Source organism: Rhincodon typus, chromosome 4 (assembly GCF_021869965.1).
Source record: "Rhincodon typus isolate 14 chromosome 4, sRhiTyp1.1, whole genome shotgun sequence".
NCBI lineage: Eukaryota > Metazoa > Chordata > Chondrichthyes > Orectolobiformes > Rhincodontidae > Rhincodon > Rhincodon typus.
Genome location: NC_063335.1, coordinates 61,960,412 through 61,979,688, shown reverse-complemented (window position 1 = coordinate 61,979,688; position 19,277 = coordinate 61,960,412).

Genomic DNA, 19,277 nt, shown 5'->3' with positions numbered 1-19,277 from the left:
GTCAATATCGCAGAAACAATCTTGTCATTATCACATTACTGTCTGTGGGACCTTGTTGTGCACTAATTAACTGACATATTTCCAACATAAAAATAATGCCACAGGAGTACTTCATTGCTTATAATGTGTTTTGGTACATCATGAAGAAGTAGAAATTTTTTGTGCATCTTTTATGTAAAATCAATGCTTTTCTCCCCCACTATTACTCTAATCACAATGCTACTAATTCATATTGAAGTGCAATTGCATGATATATGGCAACACTCCAGAGTTTGTTTCCAACTAGCTAATTTTCATTGCGTGAATGAAGAGATTATTGAGATAATGCTAGAAGATAATAATTTCCAATATGACATTTTGGGCTGGATGTCCTATTTCTCCATTATAGTTTCTGTGCAGCTGCAAAGGATTATTGATGATAACAGTAACTTAAGATATAATAGCTGCATTTTGGCAACATTCTCCTGATTCTCCAATTTATATAGTTGTAAAGCGGGTCAAGCTGTGATCTGACTGACTTTTCTCCCAACCTTATTTAAAGGCTTGGGCCTTGGTCCTCCATTTGTTTGGTCCATTTCTGTTGGTGAAGTACTGCAAGAAACATTGCTAAAGCAGTTTAAATTACAAGCTTTAGGCATTTACGCCACAATCTCTGTAATTCCGCCAATCAGCTCTGTAGAAGTTCCAGAAAATTTATTTGAAAATATGCCAGTAGTTAATAAGTATACATTTGCAGTAAAGGTACACTTGACAGTTTCGTTACTTTGAAAAATATCTGCCTAAATTTTCCAGTGAGCCATGGTAAACATACTTGGATGCTTCCCTTTCAATAGTTCAGTGATATAAACAAGACATCTAAATGTCTAACTTAAAATAAAATTGCTCCAATATATTAGTTTAACGAATTGAAGTAAACTACTAATGTGTAGTTAACAGTAATGGGGTTATTTCCACTAATGGTGAACACCTGCAAATGACAGATGAAACACAAGACGCCCATAAGCCAAATGTTTTGCAGAGCACCTCCGCTCTGCCCACAAGAATGAACCTGACCTTTCAGTTGCTTGCCATTTCAATAAACAATCTTGTTTCTATGCTAACATTTCCATGCTGTGGGCCTGGCATAGGTTTGCAAAGAAGCTCAACACAAACACGTTTAGACAAAAATAAATGATCCTATGTACAACCGATTAGATCAAGGCCCTGCAGTTCTGCCACATCAGTTGTGAATGGTGGTGGACAGTTAAAGGCCAACAGGAAAAGCAGGATGACTACAAATATTTCTATTCTCTGATGAGGGAGACCATCACCTCAGTGTAAAAGACAAGACTGAAGCACTTGCAACCATTTTCAGCCAGAAATTCCAAGCAGATTATCCACCTAGATCTCCTCTGAAGGCCCCCAGTATCACAGATGCAAATCTTAATCTAATTTGATTTACTACACATAATATCAAAAAAAAAGTTGAAGGCACTACATACTTACTGCAAAGGCTCTAACAACTTTCCAGCAATAGTACAAGGTATTTGTGCTACAAAGAAGGCTGATAGGGTAAAATTGGCCCAAAACGTCAGCGTTCCTGCTCCTCTGATGCTGCTTGGCCTGCTGTGTTCATCCAGCTCTACACCTTGTTATCTTGGATTGGATTTGTCCTACTTTTTGTGAACAGGACACATTTCACAATCTTTCATACTGTCAGTAGATGCCAGCTGTGCTAGAACAACTTGACTGGCGTGCAGCTAGTTTGTAATAGAAATACTTAATTATTATGTAGGGAGTTGTCAGGGCTTATATCCAATGTAGTCTGAGGCAGTTTTGCCTTTCTTTGTTTTTTTATATTTGTTCATTGAATGTGGGTATCATGGTTAGGTGAACATTTATTGGTTATCCCTAATTGCCTTTGAATTGAAAGACTTGGTATCTTTCAGTTAAGCAGCAACCATATTACTGGTCACATGTTGGTCAGACGAGGTAAGAATTGCAGTTCTCTTTCCTTTAAAGGAAATTGGTGAACTAAGTGGGTTTTTACAACAATTGACAATAGTCACCATTAGATTAGCTTTTAATTCTTGATCTAGGATTTTTTTAATTGAATTCAAATTTCAGTGTTTGTCATGGTGGGATTCAAACCCATGTCCCCAGAACATTAGTCTGCGATTCTGGATTACTAATGCAGTGATTTTACATTATACCATCACCTCTCCATATGAGATAAGCGTACAGTGAATAAATTGGCAAAGATTTGGCATCTGCAGAGTAACAGACATTTACAGCACAGAAGGAGGCCATCAGCCCATCAGATCTGCACCAGTCAAAAAAGATCTGAATATAGCAAACCCCCTTTCCAGCTTTTGGCCTACAGCACTGGATGCTATGACAATGCATGAATATTTAAATACTACTTAAATGTTACAAGAGTTTCTGACTCAACTTCCCTTTCAGGCCATGAGTTCCAGTCTCCCACCATTCCATGAGTCAGAAAAATTCTCTGAAACTCTCCTCTTAGTCTTACCTCTTACCTTAAATCCAAGCCTACTGGTTATTGACAACATCTATAAATGGAAAAGTTGCCTTTGTATCTATCCAATCTTTTTCTGTCAATCTTATGCACCTCCAACAGCTTCCCTGTCAGCCTTCACTGCTCCAAGGTTAACAGCCCCAGACTATCCAATCTTTCCTCATTGGTTAGACCTTCCATCCAGACAGCATTTTGGTGAATCTTTTCTGTACCCTCTCTAGTGAAATCACATCCTTCCGATAATGTAGTGACCAGAACTACATGCAGTACTCCAGTTGTGGCCTGACTGATGATTAATACAGTTTCACCATAAACTTTTTGCTGTTGTATTCAATGCCTCAGCTGATAAAAGCAAGTATCCCATATTCCTCCTTAACTATTATCTGCTCTGCTGCTTTCAGAGATCTGTGGATATGCACTCCAAGGTCCTTCTATCTTCAGTATTTTCCAGGGTCTTGCCATTCATAGTATATTCCCCAGCTTTGTTAGCCCTTCGCAAGTAAATTACTTCATACTTTTCCAGGTTTAATACTATTTTTACTTCTCTGCCTACCTGACCAGTCTGTCCATAGTCCATAGAATTCCCTACAGTGTGGAAACAGGCCCTTCAGCCCAACAAATCCACAGAGCATCCCACCTGGACTCACCCCCAATATAAACGCGCCTAATCTACACATCCCTGAACACTATAGGCAATTTAGCATGGCCAATCCACCTAGCCTGCACACCTTTGGACAGCAGGAGGAAACCGGAGCACCCAGAGGAAACCCACACAGACACAGGGAGAATGTGCAAACTCCACAGATACAGTCACCCGAGGGGGAATTGAACCCAAGCCCCTGGTGCTGTGAGGCAGCAGTGCTAACCACTGAGCCACCATGCCATCTGAGAGATTGTCCTGCAGTTTGAGCTATCCTCCCCAGTACTTTTTGTGTCACCTTGATCATACCCCCCTCATTTAAGTCCAACTGATAAAAACCTTTAATCATTGCTCATTAATTGTCACAATTTGCAAAGGCCCCTGGACCGAGCCCTGTAGAACTTCTCTGAAACGTCCCCATACCATCAGCCTCTTCTTCCTGCCAGTTTGCCTTATATCCCTTGGACTCTTCCTTTTTGACCAATCTGTGGTGAGAGGACTTATCAAAAGTCTTGCTAAAGACCACATGAAACGTAAAATGCCTGAAATTTTCTGCTGTATAATTTCATGTATTTTCTTAATTATGGGGCAACATTAACAATCTCTGGTCTTTAGGTAACTCCCCTGTGGTCACAGAGAATTTGAAAATTACAATAGGACCTCTGAAAGCTTCTCCCTTGTCTCCCTCCGCAGTCTGGGGTACATGTCATTCAGGCCTGCAGATTAATGCAGATTTAAGACTTTTAAGGCCACATTGAATCCACTTAAATCCTTTAAAAACTCCTGCCACACCATGATTCAATGCTGCCATCATTCTATGGTTGACAGACAGCTTCCAGTGAAAACCCTCAGGTCATCTTGGTTCACAATGAGGGGAGGAAAAACCAAGGCCCAGCCCCATGGCCTGCAGCCAGCCACGAGGTGCAGCAACGGCCAAAAATGGGGTCTGGAAATGGCAGCTGGCAAGAAGGAAAGCTACAGAGACTCAAAAAAGATAGCAACAGGCAGTGTCCATGGTGTGGCTGCTTCATTCAGCAGCTCAGAGCCCGGAGACCACTGGCTCCTCTGGTACAGAGCCTGTGACTATGCTGTGGCTGTATACTCTGTCAATCACAGGAGTTCACCTTTTGTTCCTTACTGCAGCTGCATTGGAGGAAGGCAGTTGTGAGGGGCTGCTGCTGTGACAGCAACAGCATGATGGATCCAGATGTCCATTCCTCGTGGCCATTGTGGCCACGGCTTTATCAAAAGTTTCATTGTCGGTGGGGCTGGTCCATTCCTCTTCGTTGTGGTGCGGCAGTTTCACTGGTGGCTATAGCGGCAGCAGCATGGCAATTCTGGTTTGTTCCCTGTGGTTTTAGCAGTAATGTGGTGGCTTCAGTTGTCAACTGAAGTGGCGACGACTTGAGTGATGGCTTCAGCATAGATGACGTTGTGGAAAATCAGTGGCTTTGATGTTGGCTTCGGCAGTGGCAACATGATGGGTCCGGTCCAGAAATCCTTGCTTTGGTGACCTCAGGGGCAGCTTCAGTGGCACTGTCCCATAGTAGATGGAACAAATGTTGAACTTTTTCCAACATTGTCTCAATTATTTCTTTTTATAATTCTTTAATTAAAATGATGCTGAAATGTGGCAACTTATACACATATCACTGTATTTTCATAAATACAAGTGAGAATAAATTGCCATTTTATTCTATTCTTAAAATATTTCACAGTCCTCCACCCTAATATCTAAACAGTACTTCTCCTATAACATGATAGTTATGTTCTTGTGTGACCTCGCCCTATAGAAAATCACCTCATAGGGAAAGTGCTACAGAAAATCACTATACCTATACAGCAGAAAGTTTGCATTATCCAAACAGCGTCCGCTATTCATTAATTGCATTACAGCCAGTTTGCATTAATGAAGCATGCATTATAGCAGAACTACCAATACATGCATAGTCATTTTCTGTTGTAAAAACTGATGCAGTGTTTTCATTGAGGACTGTGCCCACATCATCCGGGATGTACACACATTGCTTCTTTGGTTCCTAATGTGTTGTAACATTTCATGAATTATTCTCTTGCTCTTTAAATATCAAAAAACGCCCTTTTGGGTTTGCCTTAATACTACCCACCAATGTTTTCTCATGCACTTGCTTTGAATTGATATGACTTGTTATTGTTGCCTGCACTGACACACAGTGAAAAGTACCTTATTGTGTACTATCCAGACAAATCATACCTTACATAAGTACATCAGTGTAATAGAACAGAATACAAAATATAATGTTACAGACAATTGAGCATTAAAAGAATAGAACAATTAGAAAAGATGTGAGGACAGCTTGCAGAAAGTCGCCATGCTCTGGTACCATCTTGAATGTCCTAATTTCTATTTTAAGTTCCTACCCTGCACTTTCTGTGTTTCTCTAAAGACTCCTAGATATTCTGAACTCTCAGCGTTTTCCCTTGATCCTAACCTTTACGTCCCTTGACATTCAGGTTCTGCAGTTTTGGTCGCACCCTTTGTCTTTACAGAACATATTTTCTCTGTCCTCTCGCTGTTTCCTTCTTGAATGCCTTCACTATTCTGGCACAATTTTATCTACATGTAGTTGCTGTTTCCAGTCCACTTGGGTCAAATCATATCTTAGTAGTGATTACTTCTCCTAAGTTCAGAACTTTTATTTCCAGCCCTTCTTCATCATTTTCCACTACTGACCTAAAATCTAACTGAGTTATGATCACTGTGTCCAAAATGCTTCCCCGGTAATATGCTTTCCACCTGTTCAGGCTCAATTTATGAATAGTAACCCTTTGCCAATTTGTTGTAAATGTAACCCAACAGCATTAGTAAATGTTTGTCTGAGACTATTTGTTCCATTCCTGCTCAGGTGTAACCCACATAACTTGTGCAGATCCCACACAACCTAAAAATGGTCCCAATGTCACAGGAATCTAAAGTCCTCCCTCCTAACAATCTCTCCAACCATGCATTCATCTGGTCTATCCTTCTTTCATAAGATCACTCCTGTGTAACACTTGGAGGACTCCACAGATTATTTTTGAAATCCCAGTGTTCAATTTTCTACATAATTCCCGAAAGTCTGCTTGCTAGACCTTGTTACTCTTTACTCATCTGTTGACCCACTTTGTTCAGAATGCCCTGCAACTGTTAGGGGACATTGTTGTCCCTTGTACCATCTTGGAGTCATATTTACAGCCACAAAAGCAACTGTCTACTTTCCACAGTAATGAATTCCTACTACTATTGCCCTTCCACACCTCCTCAATTCTCAACAAACCCCCACCTGCAGCACTACCCCTCACCCTCAACCCCTCACCAAGCAGTTGGACCACCTGGTGTTATGGCTTTAGCCCTGACTGGCTTCCACAAACAAATTGTCATTCTCAATGTTTTCCAAAACAAATGATGTTTTGCAGGTGAGGTGCACTCAGGAGAGTCCCTGGCTACCCACCTGATTCCTTTCTTCAGTCTGGTCACCGATTCCTTCTCTACTTGCAATTTCTTAAGCTATGAGGTCACCATATTCTAAAATATGTTCTCCACAAAACTCTCAGCTTTATGAAAGCACCATAATGCCTCCAGCTGCTGGTCAAGCTTAAACATCCAGAGCTCAAGTTGCTCCAGCTGGATGCACCCCAAGCCCAAATGGTAATCCAGATTACCAGGAGCATCTGGGATCTCCTACATAGTGCAAGATGTGTAATTCACAGGCCTGAGCTTCCTAGACATTCCTCAAAAAAAAAGGATATGGACCTTTATTTTTATTTGATTCTTACTCCGACTAAGTATAGAGTTAAAAAAAATCACCACTATCTTAATGTCCTGAGACCCACTCAGGTACACAGCCAGTCATCCTGTTTCTCAGCAAGCATCATCACCTTGCCCTCTCCTCTTCATGATGCTGACTGCTTGTCAAAGCATCCTCACCTACGATCCCAGGAATACCAAAAAAGAGGCCAAGATGGATCATACATTCAGAGGAAACCTAGCAAACACCTGCAAAACATTTGCAACACCTACACATCAGCTGTATGTAGTGGAAACCCCTTCTTGATTGTTGATACAGCAGGCTGTTCCTCAAGAGCTTTGATGGCCACACAGGTGCAGGCAATCACTCTACTTCTTGAAGCCTAAACTTCTCTTTGTGACCACCCACCCCAAGGATAGTGCACAGGTTAGTAACCACAGCTGTGCTGTTGAGGGATGTCCACAAATCATGTATTTCCTAGTATAGCCTATCATGAAGGGTGGCACGGTTGCTCAGTAGGATGGCACGGTGGCTCAGTGGTAAGCACTGCTGCCTCACAGTGCCAGGGACCCAGGTTCAATTCCATCCTCGGGTGACTGTCTGTGTGGAGTTTGCACATTCTTCCCGTGTCTGCGTGGGTTTCCTCCTACTGGCTAGCTGGATTGGCCATGCTAAATTGAACATAGTGTTCAGGGATGTGTAGATTAGGCAGATGAGTCTGGCTGAGATGCTCTGAGGGTCAGTGTAGACTTTTTGGGCCAAAGGGCCTGTTTCCATTGTAGGGATTCTATGATCTATGAAGGTAGTGCCTTCATGCACCCCTGTCCCTTGGCCAATGCTTCTGTAGCCCGCTGTGCCAAAAGATGGACTATGTTATTGAAGTTTTTGCTCCTCACCACAGTTGAAGTAGATGGAAACCCATAGCCGGAGAAGGCCTTACTTGAAACCAACTCAGTTGCTGGTTTTCTGACCTCTTATAGGGATGCAACTGATCCCGACACTTCCATTCTCACTTTCATCAATACTAGTTTGAGAGCTTTGTTTCTCTACTGGCATCTCTATGCCAACATAGGACCTCCTCTCTAGTGGTTCCCACACTTAAGAAGTGAATGAATGATTTTGATTTGAATACTTGCTGACCCACCTTAAAGCCCATGTGATACTGTCGAAATTGTACCCAGTCTCAGAATGGCTGCTAATTGATTGATTGATTGCCTTACTTGACCAGTGGTTGCTTCTATGTGGGCACCCAACCTCCTCAAAAGCCTATAGAAAAGTTGTTAGGAAGTGATAACACATCAAATAATTGGTGACCCACCTCTGCTGCAAAATTGCAGGCACACAAGCCTCCAAAATCACTTCCAGAGCTCTGAAACATTTCAACTCATGGAATTAGTTATCACTATCAAACCAGAAAGGAGGGTCTTTAAATTCTACCCAAAGCCCTGTGCCAATTTGCAACTGGCCTCCTCCATGCTGGGCAGCACAGTGGCACAGTTGTTAGCACTGCTGCCTCATAGTGCCAGGGACCCCAGTTTGAGTCCAGCCATGGTCGACTGTGTGGAGTTTGCATGTTCTCCCTTGCCTGCGTGAGCTTCCACCAGGTGTTTTAGTTTCCTCCTACATTCCAAAGATGTGCAGGTTAGATGGATTGGTCATGCTAAATAGCCCCATAGTGTGCAGTTGAGGTGAGTTAACTATGATAAATCTGGGATTACAGGTATTGGCTGGGGTGCTCTTCACAAGTCAATGAGACTCGATGGGCCGAATGAGCTCTATCTGAGCTGTAGGGATTCTATCATTCTATGGTCATTGAGAGAGAGAATGAGATTTCTAGCAGACCTGACAGTGCAGTAAATATTTCTGTGTGCATTTCTAATGCAATGCCAGTAACCCTGTCCTGTACGTTGCCCCAGCAAAGTCCTCACCTTAGTTCTCTGCAGCATAATTCAGAGGAGTTAACATCTGAACTATAATGTTTCCCTGCTCTAGCCACAAGCCATTCTTGTCTGGTGACTCACTTCATGGCAATTGCTCCTCTTTGCTCCCTTCCAAAATGCCAATGTTTGGATGGTGTCTCTGAGAACGAGATAGAGTTAAGAGGTATATTCTTCATCAGTCTCATGCTCTTAGTGGATTTCAGACTCCCATCTCATTGCCCAGTTCACCAGTAGTTCTGGTATCTGGAAGGAGAAGTTCTGAAGTGTAGAATTGGATGGGAAAAGTGGAAAGGTAAATACTCCATGTGACGCTATCTATGGCTTATGAATCAGAACAATTTGTGGGCTGAGGTAGAAATGGGATGTGAGAATGGAGTTTGGGTAGGACACTGGGGTCACCCTCAATAGTTTCAGCTCTGCCACTGGCCATAGGCTAGGTTCTAGCTGTGCCAGTGTCTCCAGTACTATATTTTCCATAAGGACATGTAGCCCAGCCTCCAATTATGGACTACTTTAGGTTTTTTAGTGAGGGGTAAATATGGAAGCGAGTGTAGTGAAGTAGTTTGGGTTGTGTATCTGCCATAGTTGAGTAGTTATAAGTACATGCCATCTAAATGATTTGAGTTTATGACCTGCAGCCATGCCAAGTTGATACTATGGTTTTAACCTATGGTGTGATGTATGAATAATGGTCGAGGGATAATATTGACAAACATGCAAAGGTATTATTGTGAATCAAGCAAATGAAGCCAATAGTATAGTTTGAAGGATGTGACTTGTGAGGATGCTTTAATTGCTATTATCACTTGTGTGAGGTCATGAAAGCCTAGAAAAATTACCAGTTTAAAGATTTGAATATTGATATATTTGTATGAATATAGTATATATATATATGTTTCCAATTATCTTGACACATGTATGAAAAGCTGTCTCAGCATTCTTAGAATCTGCCTGCATAGTTTCACATGGCCTGTTAAGAGAAGAGGATTTCTCTGCTCCAGAGCACTTCCCAGCAAAGGCATCTAGTGCTACACTAGAGATAACAAGATGTAGAGCTGGATGAACACAGCAGGCCAAGCAGCATCAGAGGAGCAGGAAAGCTGACGTTTCGGGCCTAGACCCTTCTTCAGAAATGGGGGAGGGGAAGGGGTATCTGAAATAAATAGGGAGAGAGGGGGAGGCGGATAGAAGATGGATAGAGGAGAAGATAGGTGGAGAGGAGACAGATAGGTCAAAGAGGCGGGGATGGAGCCAGTAAAGGTGAGTGTAGGGGGAGAGTAGGGAGGAGATAGGTCTGTCCAGGGAGGACGAACAGGTCAAGGGGGTGGGATGAGGTTAGTAGGTAGGAGATGGGGGTGGGGCTTGAGGTGGGAGGAGGGGATAGGTGGGAGGAAGGACAGGTTAGGGAGTCGGGGACGAGCTGGGCTGGTTTTGGGATGCGGTAGGGGACATTTTGAAGCTTGTGAAGTCAACATTGATACCATTGGGCTGCAGTGTTCCCAAGCGGAATATGAGTTGCTGTTCCTGCAACTTTCGGATAGCATTGTTGTGGCACTGCAGGAGGCCCAGGATGGACATGTCATCTGAGGAATGGGAGGGGGAGTTGAAATGGTTCGCGATTGAGAGGTGCAGTTGTTTAGTGCGAACCGAGCGTAGGTGTTCTGCAAAGCGGTCCCCAAGCCTCCGCTTGGTTTCCCCGATGTAGAGGAGGCCACAACGCGAACAGCGGATGCAAAATACCACATTAGTAGATGTGCAGGTGAACATCTGCTTGATGTGGAAAGAATTCTTGGGGCCTGGGATGGGGTTGAGGGGGGAGGTGTAGGGGCAGGTGTAGCACTTCCTGCGGTTGCAGGGAAAAGTGCCGGGTGTGATGGGGCTGGAGGGGAGTGTGGAGCGGATAAGGGAGTCCCGGAGAGAGTGGTCCCTCCTGAAAGCAGATAAGGGTGGGGACGGAAAAATGTCTTTGGTGGTGGGGTCGGATTGCAGATGGCTAAAGTGTCGGAGGATGATGCGTTGGATCCAGAGGTTGGTGGGGTGGTACGTGAGGACGAGGGGGATTCTGTTTTGGTTGTTATTGCAGGGAGGGGGTGTGAGGAATGAGTTCCGGGAAATGCGGGAGACACGGTCGAGGGCGTTCTCAACCACTGAGGGGGGGGGAAGTTGCGGTCCTTGAAAAACGAGGACATCTGAGATGTACGAGAGTGGAATGCCTCATCCTGGGAGCAGATGCGGCGGAGGCGAAGGAATTGGGAATAGGGGATGGCATTTTTGCAGGAAGGTGGGTGAGAGGAGGTGTATTCTAGGTAGCTGTGGGAGTCGATGGGCTTGAAATGGATATCAGTTTCCAAGTGGTTGCCAGAGATGGAAACAGAAAGGTCCATGAAGGAGAGAGAGGTATCGGAGATGGTCCCGGTGAACTTAAGGTTGGGGTGGAAGGTGTTGGTGAAGTGGATGAACTGTTTGAGCTCCTCGTGGGAGCACGAGGAGGCGCCGATACAGTCATCAATGTAACGGAGGAAGAGGTGGGGTTTAGGGCCAGTGTAGGTATGGAAGAGGGATTGTTCCATGTAACCTACAAAGAGGCAGGCATAGCTTGGGCCCGTGCGGGTATCCATGGCCATCCCCTTTGTCTGTAGGAAGTGGGAGGAATTGAAAGAGAAGTTGTTGAGGGTGAGGACGAGTTCGGCTAAGCAGATGAGGGTGTCACTGGTTGGGCCTGTGGGACAGGAAGAAGCGGAGAGCCTTTAGGCCATCTGTATGGGGAATGCAGGTGTATAGGGACTGGACGTCCATGGTAAAGATGAGGTGTTGGGGACCGGGGAATTGGAAGTTCTGGAGGAGGTGGAGGGCGTGGGTGTTGTCACGGACGTAGGTAGGGAGTTCCTGGACCAAGGGGGAGAAAATGGAGCCAAGATAGGTGGAGATAAGTTCGGTGGGGCAGGAACAGGTGGATCCAATGGGTCGACCAGGGCAGTCAGGATTGTGGATTTTGGGAAGGAGATAGAAGCGGGCGGTGTGGGGTTGGGGAATGATGAGGTTGGAGGCTGTGGGTGGGAGGTCACCTGAGGTGATGAGGTTGTGAATGGTTTGGGAGATGATGTTTTGGTGGTCGGGAGTGGGGTCATGATCAAGGGGGCGGTAGGAGGAGGTGTCAGAGAGTTGGCGCCTGGCCTCGGCAATGTAGAGGTCAGTGTGCCATACTACAACTGCGCCTCCCTTGTCCGCGGGTTTTATGGTGAGGTTGGTTTGATGCACTGTCTCTGACCAACCGTACCATTTTTCAGAGTTTTCTTGGTCTCTAACTTCTCTTTTACAGATTCCAGTTTCTGCTGCCACCAAAATATACCTCACCTTTAAGACATTAAGTACTGTTAACCTCACATGAATTTAGGGCTCCTGCTGAAGATGCAACTAATCAATAGCATGTTCAGCATAAAATCATACAGTACAGAAGATACCCTTTGGATCATCTAGTCTGTAACACAAAAATATACTGCTACTAGTTCCTCTGTCCTGCACTAGGCCAATAGCCTTCAATATTATGACACTTCAAGTGCTCGTCCAAGTACTTTTTAAAGTTTGTGAGATTTCCTACCTCAACTACCCTCCTGGATAATGCATTCCAGACCCCACATTCCTCTGGATGTTTTAACCCCTCTGAATCTTCCCCGTTTCACTTTAAAATTATGCCCTCTTGTTAATGACCCTTGATCAAGGAGAACAGCTGCCTTGTATTCACCCTGTCCACGCTCATCATAATGTTCATAGTTCATAGAATCCCTACAGTGTGGAAACAGGCCCTTCGGCCCAACCAGTCCACATCAACCCTCATAGCATCCCACCCAGACCCAACCTCCTATAACCCACCTTATCTACACATCCCTGAACACTACGGGCAATTTAGCATGGCCAATCCACCTAGCCTGCACATCTTTGGACTGTGGGAGGAAACCGGAGCACCCGGAGGAAACCCACGCAGACACGGGTAGAATGTGCAAACTCCACACAGACAGTTGCCTAAGGGTGAAATCGAACCCGGGTCCCTGGCGCTGTGAGGTAGCAGTGCTAGCCATTGAGCCATACGCACCTCTGTCAGGTTGCCCCTCTACCTTCTCTGCTCCAAAGAAAACAAACTGACTTTATCCAACCTCTCTTCATGGATGAAATTTTCCATACCAGTCAACATCCTCGTGCTCTTCTTCACACCCACGGCAATCCAATCACATCCTTCCGATAGTGTTGTGACCAGAACTGTACACCATACTCCAGTTGTGGTGAACCAGTTCTGCTCAGCCCCAATTTAACCTATCTGTTCTTATAATCTATGCCATGGCTGATAAAGGCAAATATTCCATGGGCTTTCTTAATGATCCTACTAACTTGCCATCTTCAGGGATCCATTCCTCTGAATTTCCTAGTGTCTTGCCATTCATTGAGTATTCTCTTGTCTTATTCCTTCTTTCAAAGTGCATCAACTCACATTTATCAGGGTTAAATTCTATCTGTCACTGATCTATCTACCTGACTAATCCTTTTATATTCCATTGTAACATAACACCTCCCTCATTACTGTCAGCCATCCAGCCTTATGCCATCCGCAAACTTACTTATCACCAGCTCCCTGCAATCCATACTCACTCCTACGTTCTTAACTATGTCATTTATGAATATCTAAAACAATAATGGATCTAGCACTGATTCTTATGGTATGGAACTGCACACCAGGCTCCAGCCACACGAACAGCTTTCTGCCACCACCTTCTGTCAGTAAACCAATGTTAGATCCAACTTGCCAAGTTACCCTGCATCCCATAAGCTTTTACCTTCTTTATCAGTTTCCCATGTGGGACCTTGTCAAAGGCTTTGCTGAAGTCCATACAAACGACATCAACTGCTCTGCCCTACCCTCATCCAAATGCTTGGTCACCTCCTTGTAAAATTCTACTGGATTTATTAGGCATCACCTCCCTATGACAAAGCCATGCTGACTACTCCTGTCAAAACCTTGTCTCTCTAAATGGAGATTCATTTTTTGCTTCACTATTTTCTCACGTTGTTACCCACCAATGGGTCTATCTCTACCACACTTCTTGTAAAGTGGAACCATATTAGCTGTCCTCCAGGCCTCTGCCATCCCCTATGGTCAGAGACAATTTAATTTTTGGGTCAAGGCCTCTGTAATTTACTTTCTTGTCTCTTGACAGCAGCTTGGGACACACCTCACTTGGACCTTAGGATTTGTGCCCTTTACAATCCGTCAAAATTTCCAAAACCTCCTTTACTTCTGATATCAATCTGCTCAAGAATTTCACAGTCCATTTTCTCAAATTCTGGACTTGCATTCTCCTTCTCCCAGGTAAAGACTGATGCGAAGTATAATTTTAACACTTTACCAATGTCCTCTAGCTTCACACACAGATTCACTCTTGGTCCCTAATAGGCCCTATTCTTCTCATGGATATTCTCTTCCTCTTGACAAATTTGCAGAATATCTTTCCACTCCCCTTAATCTTGCCTTTCAGCATTTTCTCCCTTCTCTCCCTAACCCTTCCCCCACACACTTTCTATACTTGTCTGGTGTGTCTGTTGTTTTCTCCCTTTTGCGCCTCTTGTAGTCTCTCTTTTCCTTTTTCTCCAATCCTGGATATGCTTAGACATCCATAGTTCTCTGGGCAACATTTCACCCTGAAGGGAACATATTCAGCCTGTACTCTCCCCAGTAGCTTTTTGAATACCTCCCACTGTTCTGTTGTAGATTTACCCTCGAGTAGCTATTCCTATTCTATTATGGCCAAATCCTGCCTTCCTTTAATAAAATCTGTTTTACCCCAGTCCAAAACCCTTTTTCACACACCGCCTTTCTCCTTTTAATAAAATTTGAAACGTATGGTTTTGTGGTCACTATCAATAAAATGCTCCCCCGCTGTCCCCTTGAACACCTGCCTAGCTTCATTTCCCAGAATTAGGTCCAGCACTGCACAGTGCTTGTAGGCCCATCTGCATGTTGACATAAAAAGCTCTCCTGTATACATTTCAAGAAATATGCCTCCTCTAAACCCTTTACACTATGATTATTCCAATTAATATTGAGGTAGCTGAAATCTCCTAATTATTATTTTCACATTCCTTGGTGAATTGACTACATATATGCTCCTCAATTGTCTGCTGACTATTTGGGGTCCTATATTACACTCCGAACAGTGTGACTGCCTCCTTTTTATTCCTAAGTTCTATTCAAAAATTCTCATTTGACAAGATTTCCAAGAAATCATCCTTCTTTACTGCAGTAACTGACTCCCTAACTAATAATGCATCACTTTTGCACCCTCCCCTGTCCTGCCTGAAGATCCTATATCGTGGAATGTTAAGTTGCCACTCTTATCCGTCCCTCAATCACATCTCTGTGATGGCAACAACATTGTAGTTCATTTGTCAATTCACGCCCTTAACTCATTTGTCTTACCTCTAATACTCCTGGTATTAAAGTAGAGAGCATCCAGCCTCGCCTTACTCCCTTGAGACACCACATGGCTGAACGTACTCTGCCTTGGTTCCTTTCTAAGGTGAGCTGACACATTGTGTGCCCTGCCCCTGTTGAACTAATTTAAACTCCTCCTGACTCCTAGAGTACAGAATGAGTGAATTAATCCTTGTCTGTAAATTTATATCCCTCTATACCACAGGCTGCAACACTGTCCTGGTTCTCCAGTAAGTGAGCCCAAATCCTTGGCTGTAAATTTATGTATTCACTGCTCTGTGCACCTCCTCTACAAGCTCCAAAGTTGTCCCAGCTCCCAGTAAATGGGCCCGAATTTTCATCTGTAAATTTACATTGGCCACCGGGCCTACGGCCCATGGCAGAGCACTTAACAAGAAGGACTGTAAAGTTGGATACTTTTTCTTTATTGCTTTATTGTTCTGCCTTTATATTCTATGATTTGGTTTATTTTTCTGTAAGATGGTACTGGAGATTGGCAACAAAATACACGTGATAAAAAACAAATCAAATCAAATATATCAAATTAAATCAAACGTATTCGCCACTTTGTGATGTGATGTTTGTCTTTTTAACTTTGTTTCTTGTGTTTTTCTGATCTATGGATCATACTGTGCATAGCAGTAATGTAGCTTTTTTTCTTCATTTTTCTATTCTGTAACTACGGACTATACCTAGGTGCATTTGTGTCTAAGATAGCGTTGTAAGTGGCGATTTATAAACTTTTCACTGTACTCGTTTGAGTGCATATGATAAAAAAGCTAATTCAATTCAATTCAATTCACTCCATGCACCTTCCCCAAAGCCTCCAACACTCTCCCAGTTCCCCGATAAGCAATTATAATTATCTTTAGCAGGCAGAATTAAGTTAGCATGCTGTCTTCATCAATTAAACATACAAAGATTAATTGCCCGTAGTGATCCTGGTGCCCAATGCTGAAAGACTATCCAAATTAGTCCCCAAGAAATTCCCTAAGCAATTGTCCTTGTTCCTGAAAGCATGACATTCAGCACTGTTTTGGAGAATGAGAGGCCTTGCCATTCCATTCTTCCACAACAGCTATTTATTTTCTATTTTCCAGCGTGGCTTCAATTCCCTCTTCCACACCCCCGCCCTCACCAATTTTGTTACTTATATTGCTTTTGACCCTTGGAATTGCAGCAATCTTTCACATGCTGTCATGAGTTTCCATGACCATCCCTGCCTCTAGCACAGACATGGTCTGCTTAAATTAGAAAAGGGAAATATGGTCATCGCCACCAATAGATTCATTTAAAAGGCAGAATTCCTGAGTTACCTTCTGTTACCTGCACAGCAGCTTGCCAGGTGTCCCCTGCATCTGTTGAACTAGTCTAAACTCCTCCTGATAGTACTAGCAAGCTCTCCTGCAAGGATATTAGTCCCATTGTGGATCAGGTACACACTATCTTGCTGTAGAGGTTTGACCTTCCCCAGAAATGGTTCAGGTGATCCAGAAATCTAAAACCTGGCACCAACTGGAAACAGGTGGTCATCTTTGGAAATTAAACCCTGTTAGTTCAAAATGGTGAAATCAATGTTTGGAGCCTGCTGGGGTGATAGCGGAGATTGCAGGGACTGGTCATGATTATGACATTGAGGTTTCAGCAATAGGAATTTGGATGCGTGAAATGGGGCAGTGTCACATACAGAAGAGAGAAATTGTAGCATGAAGCATTTTTGAACCCAAGGAAAAGAGTTTAATAAAGGATATGATATGAGCCCCTGAAAATTTGTGGCCTGAACACATTCAGAAGTCTGGGTTGTATTTGATGTGATGGATAGCTCATCATCCCTTATGAACAGAAGGTCCTGACTCTTTCCACTCACACAGACGTATCAGAGGCTACCCTTGAGTTGCTGTTTCAGGATCCCCTGAGTGAAAGTTGTCCCCTTTGACCAAAGTGAGGCCATGACAGGTTTCTGGCTTTGTATCCGCACTAACTGCCACAGCACTACAGTGGTAATATGAGATTAGTGTCTTTGGCTGAGGGCAAAACACAAAAAAGACTAGGCAAGACAATGTGAGGAAGGGATGCTGTGAGGATCCAAATAGGCTCAAAGTGAATTAATACTATAAAAGCAAATAAAGAGCCTGGAGATGGAACCTGGTCCAGTACATGAACTGAGTAAATGTCCCTGGGTGTACAGTGCCCTTGCTGCAACATTACAATGACCATTTCTGTAGTGGCATGAGATGAAGTTTAGAAGGGCTGAAGAATCCTGTAAGTGATCAGAGATGTGCCATGACGATTCAAAGAAGCTGATACATGGTCAGATGCCAACATCCATAGAATCATAGAATCTCTACAGTTTGGAAACAGGCCATTTGGCCTATCGAGTCCACACCAACCCTCCAAAGAGTATCACACACAGACCCACGCCATCCCTGTAACCCTACTTTTCCCATGGCTAATCCACTTAAACTGCACACTCTGGACATTATGGGCAATTTAGCATGGCCAATCCACCTGACTTGCACACCTTTGGACTGTGGGAGAAAATCAGAGCACCCAGCGGAAACCCACGTAAATGTGGGGAGAATGTGCAAACTCCACATGGACAGTTGGCTGAAGGTGAATTGAACCATAGCAATTGTGAGGCAGCAGTACTAACCACTGAGCCATCATGCTGCCCATGGATGTAGATTGCATGTGGTCCATGGACATGGAGCGTGACCAAGGTATCAGTGTCCAAGTTAGAGTCACAGATGTCTACTACACAGAGAAATGCTCTTCAGCCCATCGTGTCCACACCAGTTAAAAACAACCAAATAACTGTTCTAATCCCATTTTCAGCACTTTGCTAATAGCGCTGTGTACCTTGACATGACGAGTGCAAATCTAAATACTTCTTAAATGTTATGAGGGTTTCTGACTCTAATCATCCTTACAGGCAATAAGTTCCAGATTCCCACCACCTCTTAGTGAAAATGGTTTCCTCATATCTCCTCTAAACCTCTGCCCCTTACATTAAATCTATGACCCCTGATCAATGATCCCTTCATCAAGGGAAAAGTTTCTTCCTTTCTATCCTATCTATGCTCCTCATACGTTTCAACCATGTACCCTCTCAATCTCCTCTGTTCAAAGGAAAACAACCCTTGTCTGTCCAATCTCTCTTTATAACAAAAACTCTCCAACCCAGTTAACACACTGGTAAATTTCCTCTGCATCATGTCCATTGCTATTAAATGCCTCTTATACTGTAGATTCCAGAAAGCAGCAAGTTGAATTCTCCACGACCCCGCTCTGATTTCTATGTCAAGTTTTCCAGATGGCTGGTTTGTATGTTAAGATTGGTAAAATTGCAACCCGTGGTGAATTGGGCTATTAGCAAAGCTTTTAATAGGCAATAGTCGGCATCAATCGGGAATTTGTTGCTGTTGAGATCTCGCTATGCCATGTGTGAAAAATAGACAAGATATAGTGCAATGAACTCTATGTCAAAATGGGCCTCACAAAACATCTTGACCAAATCTGCCACATAACTTGCTGTAGCCACATCACTTATCCTGATAAGGTTCCGGCCAATGATATGAAAGGACTGATTCAACATGAAATTATTGAAAGGAAATCACATTTGATAAACTTGTTAGAGTTTTTTGAGGATATTGCTTATAGAGATAAAAAAGAACCAATTGATGTGGTATATTTTGGCCTTTTCAGAAGACTATTGATGAGGTCCTGCATAGGAGGTTAGTAATCAAAATTGTAGCACATATCATTGGAGGTAATAGACAAATGTGAATTGAGAATTAGTCAATAGACAGAAAGCAGGAACAAATAAGCCATTTTCAGACTGGTAAACTGTTACTATTTGGGTACTAAAGGATCAGTGCATGGGCTACAGCTATTCACATATAAATGATTCAGATGTGGGACTTTGTGCAAT